The sequence below is a fragment of the Eriocheir sinensis genome, chromosome 6, assembly GCF_024679095.1.
Source record: "Eriocheir sinensis breed Jianghai 21 chromosome 6, ASM2467909v1, whole genome shotgun sequence".
Classification (NCBI taxonomy): domain Eukaryota; kingdom Metazoa; phylum Arthropoda; class Malacostraca; order Decapoda; family Varunidae; genus Eriocheir; species Eriocheir sinensis.
The window spans coordinates 19,533,471-19,551,614 of record NC_066514.1 but is presented as its reverse complement, the minus strand read 5'-3'; the positions used below and the strand labels follow the sequence as shown (position 1 = coordinate 19,551,614).

The window sequence follows — 18,144 nt, the reverse complement described above, 5'->3', positions numbered from 1 at the left end:
TACATATTAATCTGTTGTTTGATCTGTGTTGTGATGCCTGGTGTTCAAGTTCATTGTTTATAATGAACCGAGCCACCTTGGTGTTCATTAGTGCTAACTTATAAATGTTTGAGTGTGTGTGTAAGGATCCCACACCGTGGAGCAGCATGCTAGTGTTGGTCTCCAAGTGTGTTGTTCATCAGCGCTTATTTGTCTCTGGCCCTTAAGCCTGCGTCAAGTGAGAACCTATTACCCTGGGACACAGGCAAGTATCTAATGTCTAAGTTAAAAGAGTTTGCTTTCCCGGAAAACCCATTTATCCATCAGCCTGATAGGGAAGATGAACAGGTGGTGTGCCATCTGCCTAGGCTGGGCCAATGAATTTTAGAGTAAAAGAGTCGACATTAAGATGGTACAGCAAGACACAGAAGCTAGAGGGAGTAGACTGGCATGTAGGAGACGGGGGAGCAAGCTGATGTTTGAAGCAAGAACGAGAACCCCGCAGCTAAATGGCAGGAACAGGGAAGGGGGAAACCAAACTGTAGCTGTAGGGCAGGGGAGAAAGAATCGGTGGAACACCTAACAGTAGAATGCAGCAACTATGAGAGGCAGAGAGGGGAGTTATCAGTAGCACCAGGGAGGAGTGGGCTAAGAGGCTGGAGGAGGACACCGGGGCCATCGCACAGTACGTGTTGGATGGAGATGCAGTGCTGGGAAAAAAGGGCACAAATGCTTGAATAAGTGCACGGATAAGCAATGTCAGTAAGTTATTCCAGCAACAAACTGAAAAGTATAGTGTGATAGTGTATTGCAGTGAAGAAAAATTAAGCTACAAAGCATAATTGACTAACGACTGGCTACTTAACTTGGTGCAGAGAGAAGAGTAGCGGCTTGTGCAACAGCCTTGCTCGAGGTGGCAGCAGTTAGCCTTCCTGCCGTGGACTCCTCAGACGCGTGATGTCGGCGATTGGTGCAACCGTCAGGAAGAGGCCGCCGCGGACTCGACACACCCAAGCTGAGACCTGGTGCGGGGTGCGTCCCGAAGTGGTGAAGCCCAGGATCCCCACACCCAGCAGGAAGAAGGAAACCGCGTGGTTACCAAGAGAAAGGCTGAGAGCAGAGCAACGTCGCCCCGAGACCTCACCAGACGGCGGTCAAGGGCAGAAGGGCGAGCTCGCGGGCGGCGAGCTACGCCTACACGGTGACCCGACCCCGGGCCAGGCAGAGGTGCAAGACACGGCTGGCGCGGGAATACAACGGGGCACTTACGAGTTACGACAGTGCTCTGAACACACTGCCATAGGCAGGTACAGTTAGCACCTCCCACCATGTTGCTAACTTACAAGTGCAGGCACTGCCAATGTCGCGTAGCGAACTACAGCATGTTAGACAACGCAAGGAAGGAAAGCAACAATCGCGAGCTGGCAACACAGGCCGCCCATGCAGGCCGCGGGCGGCGACAGCCCCCACGGCAGGAAGCACAAAACAATAGCCAACTTCCTCACAGCAGAGGCGTACAAGCTGCAGTAATGCAAACACTAATATGCACCTGCACTGAGTGGAGTGGTGACTCCTGAAAGCACGTAATAGCAGGTAAAACACAGCGGGCGACCCGCACAAAATGGACGCCTTGGCATCACTATGCCGGTCGCCAAGGCAACGACCCTAGTCACCGTGACCCGCCTCGCGCCATGGTCACGTGACGAACAGGGAAAACACGCCAACAGCTTCTCCTACCTATACAAATAAAATACAAAATATCTTGTCGCGGATCTAACCCGCGCCTCGCCTAAGTGTTTGTTGTAGCATGAATCTCGCTGAACGGTATCGTAGGTAGGTGAGAGGGGAGACGCCTACTGTAAGTGCGTGACGGAAACAAAACAAGCTCGTCATGGAAACATCTTCGTCGCATGCTTTTGTATTATTATCATAACAATAATAATAATAATAATAATAATAATAATAATAATAATAATAATAATAATAATAATAATAATAATAATAATAATAATAATAATAATAATAATAATAATAATAATAATAATAATAATAATAATAATTATTATTATTATTATTATTATTATTATTATTATTATTATTATCTTAAATATTATTCTCATTTTATGTGGAGCACCGAAATCGTCGTTAAGTGACTGAAGTATCCTGCATATACTATATAATAATAATAACAATAATGATAAGAAGAAGAACTGAAGAAGAATTATTATTATAATAATAAGAATGATGATAATAATAATGATAGTCAGCCAGTTACTTCTGCTTTTCAGTGGTTGTGAGAGAGAGAGAGAGAGAGAGAGAGAGATGTAGCAAGTCAGTATGGCCGCCGCCCCATGCCAGAGAGGACTGCTGGGTGCTGCACCGTGCACACTGGTGACTGGAGGCTGTAATCGTGAACGCCTGCTGCTGTAAGGTAAAGTTTTTTGGCAACCTTTTAGTACATGGATCTTAAGATACAGGACTGCTGGGGCTGTGTGCACAGGGGCCCGCAGGATGGATTCGAGGGCTGCATGGGGGCTGTGCGTTGTGGCGGTGTGTGTGTGCCGTGTGCCTGGTTATGGCGGTGACGTTTGTGGCAAAAGTGTACATAACACACCAGAACATGGCAGTAGAGGCTCAGGACAAACACGACTCGCGCCACAACACTAGTACTATGGCACACAGTAGGGTGAAGGTCCTTAAAAGTTTGCTAGTATTAGGCTGTGACGCTGCCAGGCGTGGCCGCGTGTGCCGTGTGTACGTATTAATGCAGAGGTTCTCAAACTGGGTGCCGCGGCACGGACAGTGCCTAGGCGTGCCACAAGATTATAATGAATTACGAATCATGCCTCTTTTTCTCCATTTTATGTTAGTTTGCATTTATAACTCTTAAGTTAATAGTTCTACTGATGAGTTATATGTTTGAACATGTACTGTACTGTATGTTAATTTTGATTTAAGTATGGATAATAATTTTAATTAATTGATCAAAGTAATTTAAACAGGTAATACTGTGAATAAGGAGTTAATTCATGTGAGGAGGGGGGGGGGTTGAAAAATGGGTGCCACAAAAGGGTTTATATAAGTTCAGGGCGCCATCACTGAAAAAAGATTGAGAACCACTGTATTACTGTTTAACTGTTTATCATCATATCAAATTTTTAAGCACGACTTTTGAATCTACACTCTTCTCTGGTTGTACAGGTACAGGATACACCTCAGTGTGAAAATGTCGGGTGGCTCCCAAACTTTTTTTCATGACTTCCCCTTTTAATTTTGTTGGAAATACTTACTCCCTTCTCCCCACTAAATAACTTGAGCCTGACGCTTCCCACCCACGAGCAGCAAAAGTCATGTGAGGGAGTTCGCGTTTGAACATGCAAGGCCTTAAGAGTAAGGCCCCATTCACACGAGCGGTTTCTGCCGCTCCGGCACATGCCGGAACTGAAATCTCCATCTTGGGAGATTTCAATGTTCACCACCAGCTTTGGCTTTCATCCTCTTTCACTGACCAGCCTGGTGAACAAGCCTGCAACTGTGCTCTCCTCAATGACCTAGAGTAGTTGGTTCAGCACCCTACACGTATTCCCGACCGTCTAAGAGACCGGCCCAACATACTAGACCTCTTCCTTACCTCTAACCCTTCTGCTTACTCCGTCAAACTGTTCTCTCCGTTGGGCTCCTCCGATCACAACCTTATTTCTGCATCCTGTCCTATCGCACCTGTACACCCTCTGGACCCGCTGAAGAGCCGATTCTTCTGGCATTTTGCTTCAACTCGGTGCGACGACCTGAGGATGTACTTTTCCGATTTCCCGCGGAATGATTACTGCTTCCAGGATAGAGACCCCTCTGTGTGTGCTCAGCGCATCACAGAGGTGATTGTCTCTGGAATGGAGGCACACATTCCACGTACTTTCTCTACTCCCCACGCTAAAAAGCCTGGGTTTAATCACGCTTGTTCTCGTGCTGTCAAAGATAGAGAGGCAGCACACAAAAGGTTCCAGAGCCTTCGAACTCCCGCTAACCATGATCTTTACATTTCCGCCCGAAATCGTACTAAATCTATTCTTCGACTTACCAAAAACTCCTTTATCCATAGCAAATGTCAACACCTTGCTTTCTCTAATTCTTCCAGAGACTTCTGGCACTTAGCCAAAAATATCTCCTCCAATATCACTTCTTCCTCTTTCCCGCCTCTTCTTAACCCTGACGGCAGCACTGCCGTCTCATCTATCTCTAAGGCTGAACTCTTAGCTCAAACTTTCTGTAACAACTCCTCTATGAACGATTCTGTGCATATTTCTCCTACTTATCCCCCCTCTGACTCCTTTATGACTGTTATTAAATTCTTAGCAATGATGTTTTCTATGCCCTCTCTGGCGTCAACTCTCAGAAGGCTTATGGACCTGATGGAGTGCCTTCTATTGTCCTTAAAAACTGTGCTTCCGTGCTGACACCCTGACTGGCCAAACTCTTTCGCCTCTGCCTATCAGCATCTTTCTTTCCTTTCTGCTGGAAGTACGCCTTCGTACAGCCTGTGCCTAAGAAGGGTGACCGTTCCAATCCCTCAAACTACCGCTCTAAAGCTTTACTTTCTTGTCTATTTAAAGCTTTTGAATCAATCCTTAACCGGAAGATTCAAAAGCACCTTTCCACTTCTAACTTTCTATCTGATTGCCAATATGGATTCTGCAAGGGTCATTCTACTGGCGATCTTCTTGTTCTCTGAACTGATTCTTGGTCATCCTCTCTTAGCCGTTTCGGTGAAGCTTTCTTAGTTGCACTAGACATATCGAAAGCCTTCGATAGAGTCTGGCACAAGTCTTTGCTTTCTAAACTGCACTGTTTCAAAATTTATCCTTCTCTCTGTTCCTTTATCTCCAGTTTCCTTTCCGGCCGTTCTTTCTCTGCTGTGGTAGACGGTTACTATTCTTTCCCTAAACCTATTAACAGTGGTGTTCCACAGGGCTCTGTCCTATCACCCAATGGGAGGAGTAATGGAAGGGGACATCTAGCTCATAATATAACCAGGCAGCTTAGAAGTAATTCTAGGGGAGTAACAGAGGACGGGCTAAGAATCTTCTATACTAACAGCAGGAGCCTCAGAAACAAGATAGACTTACTAAGGGGTGAAGCTTGTTCAGAAAACTTTGACATAATAGCGATCACTGAGACATGGATAGACACTGCTAATAGAAATTTTAGATCAGAATTTGAAATAACGGGTTATCAGATGTTTCACAAAGACTGAAGGGGCAGAAAGGGAGGTGGAGCTGCGCTATATGTTAAAGACTCACTTAAATGTTTAGTTGACAATTCAGTCAAAACTAACATGGATTCAGAATCAGTTTGGGTGGACGTTTACAAAGGGAAAGAAAAACTAACTCTAGGAGTTATGTACAGGCCACCCAACCTTAACAGGCAGGACACGAATATATTACTACAGGAGATTGGCAGGGCGAGTAGGAGTAGAAATGTCTGCGTAATGGGGGATTTTAATTATAGGAATATAGACTGGGAAGACCTGGGAAGCCGAGGATTTTCTTGAAGTTATACAAAATGTATAACTTCACCATCTTCAACGCTAAACATCCTCGGTTTATCCCTAACTCAAAATCTTAACTGGAAACTTCACATCTCCTTTCATACTAAATCAATTTCCTCGAGGTTGGGCGTTCTGTATCGTCTCCGCCAGTTCTTCTCCCCCGCACAGTTGCTATCCATATACAGGGGCCTTGTCCGCCCTCGTATGGGGTATGCATATCACGGGGGCTCCACTCACACAGCTCTCTTGGATAGAGTGGAGTCTAAGGCTCTTCGTCTCATCAGCTCTCCTTCTCTTACTGATAGTCTTCTTCCTCTTAATTTCCACCGCCATGTTGCCTCTCTTTCTATCTTCTGTCGCAATTTCCACGCTGACTGCTCTTCTGAACTTGCTAACTGCATGCCTCCCCCCCTCACGCGGCCCCGCTGCACGTGACTTACTCATGCTCATCCCTACACTGTCCAAACCCCTTATGCAAGAGTTAACTAGCATCTTCACTCTTTCATTCCTCACGGTGGTAAACTCTGGAACAATCTTCCTTCATCTGTATTTCCTCCTGCCTTCGACTTGAACTCTTTAAAGAGGAGGGTATTAGGACACCTCTCCTCCCGAAATTGATCTTTCTTTCGGCCACCTCTTTGGATTATTTTTGGGAGCGGCGAGTAGCGGGCTTTTTTTTTATTGTTTTATTTTTGTGTGTGCCCTTGATCTGTCTCCTTTGTTGTATATATATATATATATATATATATATATATATATATATATATATATATATATATATATATATATATATATATATATATATATATATATACCTGGGGAGGGGTGCAAAATTATGCTCCACTTGGTACCAAATACTCTAGGAACGCCTCTGCAGATGTTGCATGTGAAGAAAGTCATCAGATGCTTTCTATTCCACCCTTCCAACAATATTTTTTTACAACAAAGGAGACGGTTCAAGGACACAAAAAAGGAAACAATAATAAAAAAAGCCCGCTACTCGCTGCTCCTAAGAAGAATCCAAAGACGTGGCCGAAAGAGAGGTCAATTACGCGATCCATTCTTGAAAATATTATAAGCTACTCTTGGAAGAAACTTTTTCCTCGATCAATTTATACATGTCCTCTTGGTGTCTGTGTTCTTTATGGCCTTAATGATCGAAATGGGAGCCTTGAGATTGATGCCTAAAGTGGAAATGGGACCCTAGAGTATAGTTTGGTCCCTTGACTCTGACAACCATCGAGGTAAACAACCACTTAAGTAGGTAACGTTGCACTGTAGCTCGCTCTCTATAGCCTCTAACAACCACTTAGGTAAACCACCACTTAGGTATTACGTAAAGTTGCAACGTTGTTCACTCCCTCGCCTCTTTTGCCTCTCGTAACAATCACTGAGGTAAACGACCACTTGTAGGTACAAAGGTAAAGATGCACCAAGTCATATATCTACTTCTAGACATGCCACAAAAAGAACTAAATGATGTACAGCCAACCTTGCTCGGTGCTTCACTACTCGCAGGCCCACACCGGGAGTGCCGTTACAAATGCGAAACTCCCGATCGTCGAGTGAACTGAACGAAATGTGACATGTGTGGAGCGGAAGAAGAATACCTGAGGCACTTCCTGCTCTGGGTGCCAGGCCTATACAGACGAACGAAAGAAAAGTGTGAGGCTGCAGCAACCCTATACAGAAGAAGAGGACATCATTGGAGAGTATTTACCTGAAAATGATCATATTGAAGAAGCAAAAGCAATTACAATACAGAAGTTTTGGCAGTTCTCTTGCTGCCCGGTGGTTGGTTTACGTCGCCGCTGCCCACTCCTCGGAAACGTCGCCTTGCTCGTTCCAGGCGGCTTATACAAAAAAGAACGAAAGAAAAAGAGGAAATAACAGACCCAGACAGCGAAGAGTTACTGTTTAAAGTGTATATGTATCTCGGTTGAACTCGTTCGTTTACTTGCAATGTGTGCGTGTGTTGGGGGAGGGGAGGGGGGGTCCCTAATGTGTCTGTGAGGGGCATGTGTCCGTGGGGTGACATCCTGTGGGGCTTGTGAGCTGAAGAGAAGAGAGAGAGAGAGAGAGAGAGAGAGAGAGAGAGAGAGAGAGAGAGAGAGAGAATATAAAGGACAGATGAGATAAAGGTGCTTGGAAGGTGGTAGGGAACTCAGCTGATACAGGAGTACTATATTCTGTAATGATTAGCAATGTCTTCAGAGAACAGGCGCACCTAACATCACCAAATGTGGGACACAGACTTGGCGGAGGGACTGTTTTTTGGGGGCCATTGAAGGTAACGGGCTAGCGAGTAGCCTATCCGGATATTTTGTTTTTATTTACTAATGATCCACGAGACATCCTAGAGTTAAATCAGAGTGTGTGTTTATCTTTGTATTCACTCATACACACACTGGTAACATTTCTGTGGAGTCTGATTCACTTATTGGAGTGAAATTCTATTGTGATAAGCAATCACAAATTCGTGTCACTAGTAAAAATTAGACTTGTAATTTAAGTTTTGGCACCATGAAATATATGCAAATAGATAAATATGAAAGCTCACGAAGTCACAATAGGTGACATCACCTGCTTTGCGCAGTAAAAGTATGCTATTTCAGGTATCTGATACCCTCAAAATGACGGGTCTGCTGCCTGGGGCCTGCGGGCTACAGCCAGACGTATTTTCATATTATTGTTCTGTTGTTTATTCCATGTTGTGTTCAAGAAAAAAATAATTTTAGTTAGTTTTTGGTTATAAGGATTCTTAACGAAATACAATTACGCTACCTCCTCTACCTTAGGAAACGTCCTGAATCCTTGGCGGCTATGGTGATGTTAGGTGGATTCACGGCTTGCCGATCAGCCCGTGTTATGTCTGGAAGTGGAGCTCGTTGAGTGGGCTGCTCCGAGTATCTTGTCAGTCATGCAGAGTTATCAGCCAAGCCGCAGCCTGTGACAGACTGGTGCTCTCCATGATTGGTGGCCTCTATCCTTGTGATGTGTACGTGAGAGGTTACCAGACACGGAGAAGGATGCGTCAGTCTATCACAGACCAACTAGCCTGGTAACTCTCCGTGGCCGGGAAGACACATGAAGCAGGCAAATCAATGAAATCCATTTCCAGCCGTTGCACAGGCTTATCTGTGAGCGGCAGTGTATGTGCTGCCACTATGAGGACATTCTGCAACAGTGGCGGATCGAGGGAGAGGCGGCCGCCCCCCCTTTAGGACCTAAATTGCGCCCTTACCTTACCTTAGGAACAAAATTGAATAAAAAAATAAAAGTATGTCCTAATTTTATACCACTTTGTTATATTACACTGTGTGCTATAGAATTGTGATATAATAAAAACTTATGCATATGCATTAATCAAAAACAGTGTATAAAAAAGGCCCGCTACTTGCCGCTCCCACAACGGAAAGTAGTATAGAGTGGCCAAAAGAGAGGTCAAATTCGGGTGGAGAGGTGTCTTGATCACTCGTCTTGAAAGAGGACAAGTCATAGGCAGGAGGAAATACAGACCAAGGAAGGCTGTCCCAGAGTTTACCAGTGTAAGGGATGAAAGAGTGAAGATGCTGGTTTACTCTTGCATAAGGGGTTCGGACAGTATAGGGATGAGCATGAGTAGAAACTCGAGTGCAGCGGGGCCGCGGGATGGGGGGAGGCATGCAGTTAACAAGTTCAGAAGAGCAGTCAGCGTGAAAATAGCGATAGAAGATAGAAAGAGAGGCAACATGGCGACGGAATTTAAGACTATCAGTAAGAGGAGGAAAGCTGATGAGACGAAAAGCCTTAGACTCCACTCTGTCCAGATGAGCTGTGTGAGTGCATGGGCCCCCCCACACGTGAGATGCATACTTCGGAGGAGCAGAACTGGCGGGGACGATACAGAACGGCCAACCTCGAGGAAGCTGATTTAGTTAGAGAGGAGATGTGAAGTTTCCAGTTGAGATTTTGAGCTAAGGATAGACCAATGATATTTAGTGTTGAAGAAGGTGACAGCTGAGTGTTATCGAATAATAGGGGATAGGTGTTTGGAAGATTGTGTCGAGTTGATAGGTGGAGAAATTGGGTTTTTGAGGCATTGAAGGACACAAGGTTCCTTTTACCCCAATCGGAAATGATAGCAAGGTCTGAGGTTAAGCGTTCTGCAGCCTCCAGCCTGGAGTTTTGTAATTCCTGTTGAGAGGGTCTTCTGCTGAAAGAAGTTGAATAAGGCAGAGTGGAGTCGTCGGCGTATGATTGTACAAGACAGTTTATTATGGAAAGAAGATCATTAATGAATAACAGGAAGACAGTGGGTAATAGGACAGAGCCCTGTGGAACACCACTGTTGATAGGTTTAGGGGAAGAACAGTGACCGTCTACCACAGCGGAGATAGAATGGCCGGAACGGAAGCTGGTTATAAAGGAAAGGATAGAAACCGTCATAGGGCAGTTTAGAAAACAAAGACTTGTGCCAGACTCTATCGAAGGTTTTCGATATGTCTAGTGCAACTGAGAAAGTTTCACCGAAACGGCTAAGAGAGGATGACCAGGAGTCAGTTGAAGATCGCCAGTAGAACGCCCCTTGCGGAACCCATACTGGCGATCAGATAGAAGGTCAGAGGTGGAAAGGTGCTTTTGAGTCTTCCGGTTAAGGACTGATTCAAGAGCTTTAGATAGACAGGAAAGTAAAGCTATAGGGCGGTAGTTTGAAGGATTGGAGCGGTCACCCTTCTTAGGCACAGGCTGTGCGAATGCGTACTTCCATCAGTAAGGAAAGGTAGATGTTGACAGGCAGAGGCGAAAGAGTTTGACCAGGCAGGGTGTCAGCACGGAGGTATAGTTTTTAAGGACAATAGGAGGCACTCCATCAGGTCCATAAGCCTTCTGAGAATTTAGGCCAGAGAGGGTATAGAAAACATCGTTCTTAAGAAACTTAATAACAAGCATAAAGGAGTCAGAGGGGGGAATGAGTAGGAGGAAGATGCCCAGAATCGTCCGGAGTGGAGTTGTTACAGAATTTTTGAGAGAGGAGCTCAGCCTTAGAAATAGATGAGACGGCGGTGCTGCCATCAAGGTTAAGGAGAGGAGGGAAAGATGAAGAAGTGAAATTGGAGATGTTTTTGGCTGCGTGCCACAGGTCATTATTTATTTTAGTATTTATGAAAGTTTTTGATAAGTCGAAGAATAGATTTTGCACGATTCCGGGCAGAAATATATAGATAATGGTTAGCAAGAGTGCGCAGGCTCTGGTACCTTTTGTGATCGCTGCCTCTCTATATCTTTGACAACACGAGAACAAGCCTGATTAAACCAAGGCTTTTTAGCACGAGGAGTAGACAAAGTACGTGGAATGTATGTCTTCATTCAAGAGACAATCACCTCTGTGATGTGCTGGGAATACACAGAGGGGTCCCTCTCCTGAAAGCAGTAATCATTCCACGGGAAATCGGAAAAGTACATCTTCAGGTCGTCCCACGGAGCTGAAGCAAAATGCTAGAAGCATCGACTCTTCGGTGGGTCCAGAGGGTGTACAGGAGCGATAGGACAAGATACAGAAATAAGGTTGCGATCGGAGAAGCCCAACGGAGAGAACAGCTTGACAGAGTAGGCAGAAAGGTTAGAGGTAAGAAAGAGTCTAGCATGTTAGGCCTGTCTCCAAGACGGTCGGGAATATATGTAGGGTGCTGAACCAACTGCTCTAGATTGTTGAGGAGAGCAAACTTGTAGACTTGTTTACCAGGCTTGGCGATGAAAGAGGATGAAAGCCAAAGCTGGTGGTGAACATTGAAATCTCCCAAGATGGAGATTCCAGCGAAGGGAAAGTGGGTCAAGATGTGCCCCACTTTAGAGCTCAAGTAATCAAAGAATTTTACATAGTTAGTAGAGTTAGGTGAGAGATAAGCAGCGCAGATGTATTTAGTAATAGAATGAGAATGAAGTCTTAGCCAGATGGTGGAAAATTCTGATGAGTCAAAGTCGTGGGCACGAGAGCAAGTAATGTCGTTGCGCACGTAAACGCAACATCCAGCTTTGGATTGAAATTTAGGATAGAGATAGTAGGAGGGAAGAGAATAGAGATTGTTGTCAGTAGCCTCAGAAACCTGTGTTTCAGTGAGGAGGAGAAGGCAAGGTTCAGAGGAGGAGAGATGGTGTTCCACAGAATGAAAATTAGAACGAAGAACGCGAATGTTGCAGAAATTGATAAGGAAAAGATTCGAGAAGTTATCAGGACACCTCTCAGGTCGGCAGCCAAAAAGGGAGTCCTCCCTGAGGGAATTTCTGGTCTTCCCCCAGGTGGGGACTCCGAGGCATTGCGATTAAGCGCCATATTGAATTTTAAAATTTAGGAATAGGTGTGTATGTTGTGTGAATGTAGAGTACTGTGGAAAGAGAGAGGATCTGTCTATAGAGAGCATGCTGAAGTACTCTCTGGTGTTGATGAGACAATAGGGAAACGGAAAGTGAAGACATGTGAAGGGTCTTTGGAGGGCTTCAGAACCCACCTAACCTAGCCTTTAATTTCAATGCTAGCAAATATTATGTGAATATTAAACAAGAAATATATATATATATATATATATATATATATATATATATATATATATATATATATATATATATATATATATATATATATATATATATATATATATAATATGGTATGGCGCCCATCTTGTATATCAGCACCCCTCGTTCACCTGGTGCTGGATCCGCCACTGTTCTGCTAAGGTTAGAGAATATAGTAATCCTGCTTCAGTCTGGGTTTTCCTGCCACCTTTTCCACTCATTTGTCTTGTCATCATCCCAGTTAAAGTCTATTATAGCAATATTACCTTAAATTAACAATAAAATACAAGTTAATCTATAATATGATTTCGCAAAATAGTGAGTTGCATCTCAAGTCTTTTGTTCCACATTCATATAAAACAGAAGGCATTAATGAGACCAACCTATTTTAATTCATGCCTCGTTGGGAGAATACTGGGGATCAGATGTATCCAGGCTTTAGTAGTGTGTTACAGCGTATAAGCTGCCAGGCCGTGCTTACACTGTGGTGCGTGTGATGCGCTCATTCTGGACTGGAACACATTCATAAGAGGCAAACACTGACCCGTGCGGACTTTCGGAGCACAAAGCATCAAATAATTCATCACTTGACGCCATCTTGAGTGATGATTATGTTGAAGAAATAGCGTTCATAGATAATGTTCACACAGCTTTCGAGGTACGAGGCCATCCTACGTCCTCACTCATGGCTGTCCTTTGTACGTACACTTCTTTGAGGGTCTGATGAACGACGGATGGACTCGCTCAATGACAGAAGGCAAGGTAAAGAGAATGGGATGTAGGTTCACACCGGCCGCTCCGCGCATGGTGTGAGGTCACGTGAAATAAAGTTGTGGTAGAGAAGATACCGCGCGCTTGACTGGCGTATATCGTCGGCATCCGGCCGCCATATTGGTACGTCAAATATTAGCGCAGACGTCTAAAGAAACGTGTTAATTTAAAGTTAAAGAGAATAACAGGTAGCCTGGTCTATACTCAGTGATGGAGAACTAAGGTCTGTGACCAACATCTAGTTTTGTACCAGTGTTTATTCCTTTTACGGCATGTGACGACTACACACAAAGACAACAGAATCTGCTCGAGAATAGGTATTATTTTTTATATTACATATTTCCATCCATTTCTTTCTAGGTTCTTGATCTCTTGGCAGCCGATGAAACCGTATATTACGGTTTCTTTTCACCGAAACTGATCGACAACCGCGCACAATACAAAAAAAAGATAAAAATGTCATATTGAAAGAAAATACACTTAAGCTAAGTTTCCCATTGAGTGAGTGAGGAGCCAGGTCAGGAGGCTGGCGCGCGACTGACCTCTCTGCCATGCCGGGCATGTCCGGACCTATCAGTCCTTCTTTCACCTGACGTCATGCGCAGAAGAGACAAATTTAGGTACCTCGCCACCCCGCCCCCCTAGTGAACCTACCTTTCATTCTCTTTACCTTGACGGAAGGTATAATAGTAATGGACATGGATAGGATTTTAGCAGGGACTCTCTTGTCAACGCAATGTTAACTTCAGATTATCTCCTGAAACACTTTTCACGTTCATGAAAACGTAAATTGTCTCAGTCATAGCCACAGTGGTATCGTTACGGCAAATATCGTGATTTCGGTGCCTGAAGGCATCAAACATTCGATGTCGCACGAACGACTGGAAGACATGGATCATCGTCCTTCGCACAAAATAGCGACAGCGTCATGCACTCGTGATGAGCGAGTCTTTGACAACGTGGGCCAAGTCAATCCGCCAATTTACAATGATTTTGGCTGCTTTCACTTAATGGCTGCCCTTTCGTCCTGGCCGATAAATGGGTATACCTGAGGAAACCTGGGGAGCTAAACTGTTGGAACCCGGATGTCACAATGGCCCTGTCCCGGGGTAATGGGTTACTACCCGCCATGCTCATTGGCCAATGTGACGGAGATGAACACCGAGGCCACGCGCAGCTTTAGTATAAGTTGCCGAGTTTGTTTTGGCCCAACACAAAAAAAAGTACATATAATAAAATAATAAAAAATGATAACAATGAAAATGAATATAAATGAAATGGGAATAACATAAATGAATGCCTAAATAAATATAGAAGAAAAAACCCCACACACTTGTAAGGCAGCACAGGTGGCCGCGCCGCGCCGCGCTCCGCCCCACATGCAGGTATTGAAAGGGCGACTCCGCTAGGACAGCTACACTGCTGCTGCGGCCTGCGACTCCACCACGACCACGCCCGCCCTGCAGCACGACCACCAGCTCTGTCTGTCTGTTTGCCTGTCACCGCAGAGATCATCGACACCAGGTGAAGCCGCAACTGCCTACACACATAAAAAAAAAGTTGGAAAGCAAAAGGTGTGATCAGCAAGGTAAGCGCTGAGCCTGAGGACTTATCACAGTCTTGCCCGTCCAACACGCCCCATCAGGAGCGTCTGTGCTGGTGCTGTGGTTGAACGTAAAAAAGAAAAAGGCATTCCAAAAAAACTGCTATCCTCCCCTCTAGGCTTAAGTTCCTTCAGTTGCTCTGATCACATGACCACTAAATTCGTTTCGCTACTCCTGCTCACCTAATCAATACAACCTTTCGTGCCAAGCTTCTTTTCATCTGTTTATTGAACCTTTTATCGGCCTTGTATCCATTACTGCATGTCCTAATTTTTTTATGTAGTTGCACTACGAATGCCACATTGTCAACTACTGTTTCTGTTTCTCTCCGCAACCATAAGCCGCGATGAGGACTGCGCTTATAGTAGGACTACTGACACTGCTGGCTCTGGACGTCTGTCAATCCGAACTTAGAACAGTAAGTAGCCTATATATAACGCCAGCACGCTGGCGCCCGTAGGAGTCACGCACTTTAACTTTGCTTATATTACATAACTAGGCTTTCTTCAGTTCAGAGTTCAGTTTTGACGGTATTTGAAGCGGGACACTTTCTACATCTACTCTTATCAACCATTACTTTTTCCAAATGCAAGGCGGGATGTCAAGGATACTTTTATACTAAAAGATACACCCAAAGTTATTTCATGGCATACTTCCCCTGGTGATATACAAGGCAATGTAGTTTTTCTCTCACCTATATATTCAACAATTGATAAATATAATTATAAGCCTAGAGCAATCCAACTCAGAAATATTAAATAACTTTGGTGTGCTATTTTGTTGGTTGAGAATGAAATCAGCAAAGACTGGGTCATAAACAAACAGGAGAATGATTTAGTAAACAGTCTTGGTGGTGGGAATACGACAGAGCTTCTCAGAGCTTAGAGAAACATGTGGATAAAAGACTTACGAATATGATAACTTGTGGATGGCTTTCAAGATTTGCTTTGTATGGACTGACAATTATTGCCCTTGCCTATTCCTTGCTCAATACCTTCCCTTCCGTTCTCTACTTGCTTAACTCCCCTTCACCCCACCTTTCTCCCCTCAACAGTGCACTCAGATCGGCCCCTGTCTTGATGGCCCCAACCCGGGGGAATGCGTTTCTAGTGCTGATGTGTGCGACGGTGGAAATGAATACATAACAGATGATGACTGTGGTTTATGCACGTGTTGCAAGACCTGTGAGCCAGACGATTCGTGTGCCTGTAAGAATGGGATATGCGTCAACCCAACTCACGTATCTGGACTGACATACTTTCCTCACGGTGAGTTATGTCTGTTGAACTCCCTAGTTCCTATACCTCAGGCTAAGACATAGAATTGTACAGCACTAATCATGCAATTAGCTCTGCAGAATTTCCGAGCGTAGGGAGATGTGGGTTGAGGTATGAGTCGTTCAAGTCCCAGGCAAGATGACTGATGGGATACGACGTGCGTTCCAAGGGCTGCCTTGTGGTTAAGGGACTGGGACTGGTAATTTTTGTTTGCTTTTGGCCTTTCTGTTCAATATGCTTCTCAAGATAATAACAAAGTAGGAGCGCAGGTCTGAAGGTGTGCCCTCGTCGGTGGCTGATTGCAAGAGGCGCCCTGGCGAATTCAAACTCTCCAAGCTAAGTTTGCCTTGGTCATCAACTTATCAGACGATCGAATCCTTCTTCACTGTGCTTTAAATTAACTTTTCTTACCTAATGCTTACCTTACTAAATCCGAATTACCACTACCATTCCCTTGTTCTTAACTGAACATCACCAGATTAATAATGATATACAATGTGTATACCAACTGGAATACTTTACACAGATCTATGTCCCGAGGGATATCGTCATTTTATGGAAGGCAATTGCGGCACTGATGACTACATCTGCTGTGTTCTAAGGGTGAGTAGTCGTGTGTGTGTGTGTGTGTGTGTGTGTGTTCATACTAGTTACCTACTTTTGAGTGATTCCCGCCCTCTCTTCCCTTAGCCCTGACCGAGGACTGACCCTGCCCTGACCTGCCCTTGACCTGACCCGCCTCACCTTCATGCACGTACTTCCTGCACGTGCGCCGTGCACGCTGATCCTCTGCAGAGTATTCAATTATCCTTCTTCTTGGGCTTGATGCCAGAGCACCCTTCTGCAAAGAAAAAAAAAAATGCACAAACGTAAATAGAGAGATTACATAAAACTTAACATTTCAGCAGACATGAATTGTGACTTTCCAAATTCTATGTATGTTCAGCTCGCAATATGTGTGTACCAGCTGTTCAGAATTATGCTGCAAATAAAATAGAAACAATCCTTAAAAGTTTTGATAGAGGCAAGTACCAGCGTAGAGTCCTGCAGGAAGGTAGGATATCCTGTCCTCTTTATCATCAGAGCCTCAACTCCCAACGATACTGCTCGAGGATTACTTTCTATACATCTTTAAGGAGTTGCAAAGGCCGATAATTCAGTGCCATGTTTCCAAGCTCCTCTGTCACATGCCAAGACCTAAACTATCAGCTCCGGTTGTATCTACAAGCAATACAAGTCAATGCACTAGTCTCCTTTGTCTATCTGATTCTTTAGTTACTTTCTTACACCAGAGGAAGCAGTCAAAGGCACAAACACACGTAAAAATCATCAGAGGGGAAAAAAAGATCGCAAAAGTAGGCTACTGCTCCTCAAACGGATAACTGATAGATAGCCTAAGTCCGGGTCAACGCATTAGTCCCCTCTGTCTATCAGATTCTTTAGTTCCTATCTAACATCAGGGGAAGCTGCCAAGGGCAAAAACACACAAACAAACAGGGGAAAAAAAAGACCACAAACTACAGCACCCCGAACGGAAAAGTGTGACAGATTAGTCCAAGTCAACGCGTTAGTACCCATTGCTTGTCTGATTCTTTAGTTATTTCTTACATCACAGGAAGTTGTCAAGGGTAAAATCACACACAAACATAACAACAGGAAACAAAATTCTCTAAACTACATTATCCCATGTGTGTGATAGATAAGTCCCAAAGATTAACCAGAAACGGATTTGATATTGAACTCTCCGCTTAAAGACTTTCATCACCAGCAGAATTTCGCATCACTGTCACTATTTTTTTTTTTACAACAAAGGAGGCAGCTCAAGGGCACACAAAAAAGTAAACAATAATAAAAAAAAAAAGCACGCTACTCGTTGCTCCCAAAAAAGAATCAAATGAGGTCAAATTCGGGAGGAGAGGTGTCCTCATACCCTCCTCTTGAAAGAATTGAAGTCGTAGGCAGGAGGAAATACAGATGAAGGAAGATTGTTCGAGTTGATAGGTGGAGAAATTTAGTTTTGGAGGCATTGAAGGACACAAGGTTCCTTCTGCCCCAATCGGATATGATAGCAAGGTCTAAGGTTAAGCGTTCTGCAACCTCCAGTCTGGAGTCGTGTACTTCCTGTTGTAATGGTCTTCTAATGAAAGAAGTTGAATAATGCAGAGTGGAGTCGTCGGCGTACGAGTGGACAGGACAGTTTGCTATGGAAAGAAGATCATAGCTGAATAACAGGAAGAGAGTGGGTAATAGGACTTAGCCCTGTGGAACACCACTGTTGATAGGATTAGGGGAAGAGCAGTGACCGTCTACCACCGCAGAGATAGATCGGCCGGAAAGGAAAATGGAGATAAAGGAACAGAGAGAGGGATAGAATCCGAATGAGGGCAGTTTAGAAAGCAAAGACTGGTGCCAGACT

The 18,144-nt window shown here is 44.4% G+C and overlaps 1 long non-coding RNA gene across 2 annotated transcripts; it reads left to right on the top strand.

Moving 5' to 3' along the window:
* Positions 1-2,292: 2,292 nt before the first annotated feature.
* On the top strand, positions 2,293-16,733 carry LOC126986674 (uncharacterized). Of its 2 annotated transcripts, none has more exons than XR_007739868.1 (5): positions 2,293-2,410; positions 14,793-14,869; positions 15,506-15,719; positions 16,255-16,331; positions 16,419-16,733. It is a non-coding gene; the product is annotated as an uncharacterized LOC126986674 (long non-coding RNA). The 2 variants fall into 2 exon arrangements; XR_007739867.1 differs by lacking the exon at positions 2,293-2,410 and adding an exon at positions 14,207-14,371.
* Positions 16,734-18,144: the final 1,411 nt, after the last annotated feature.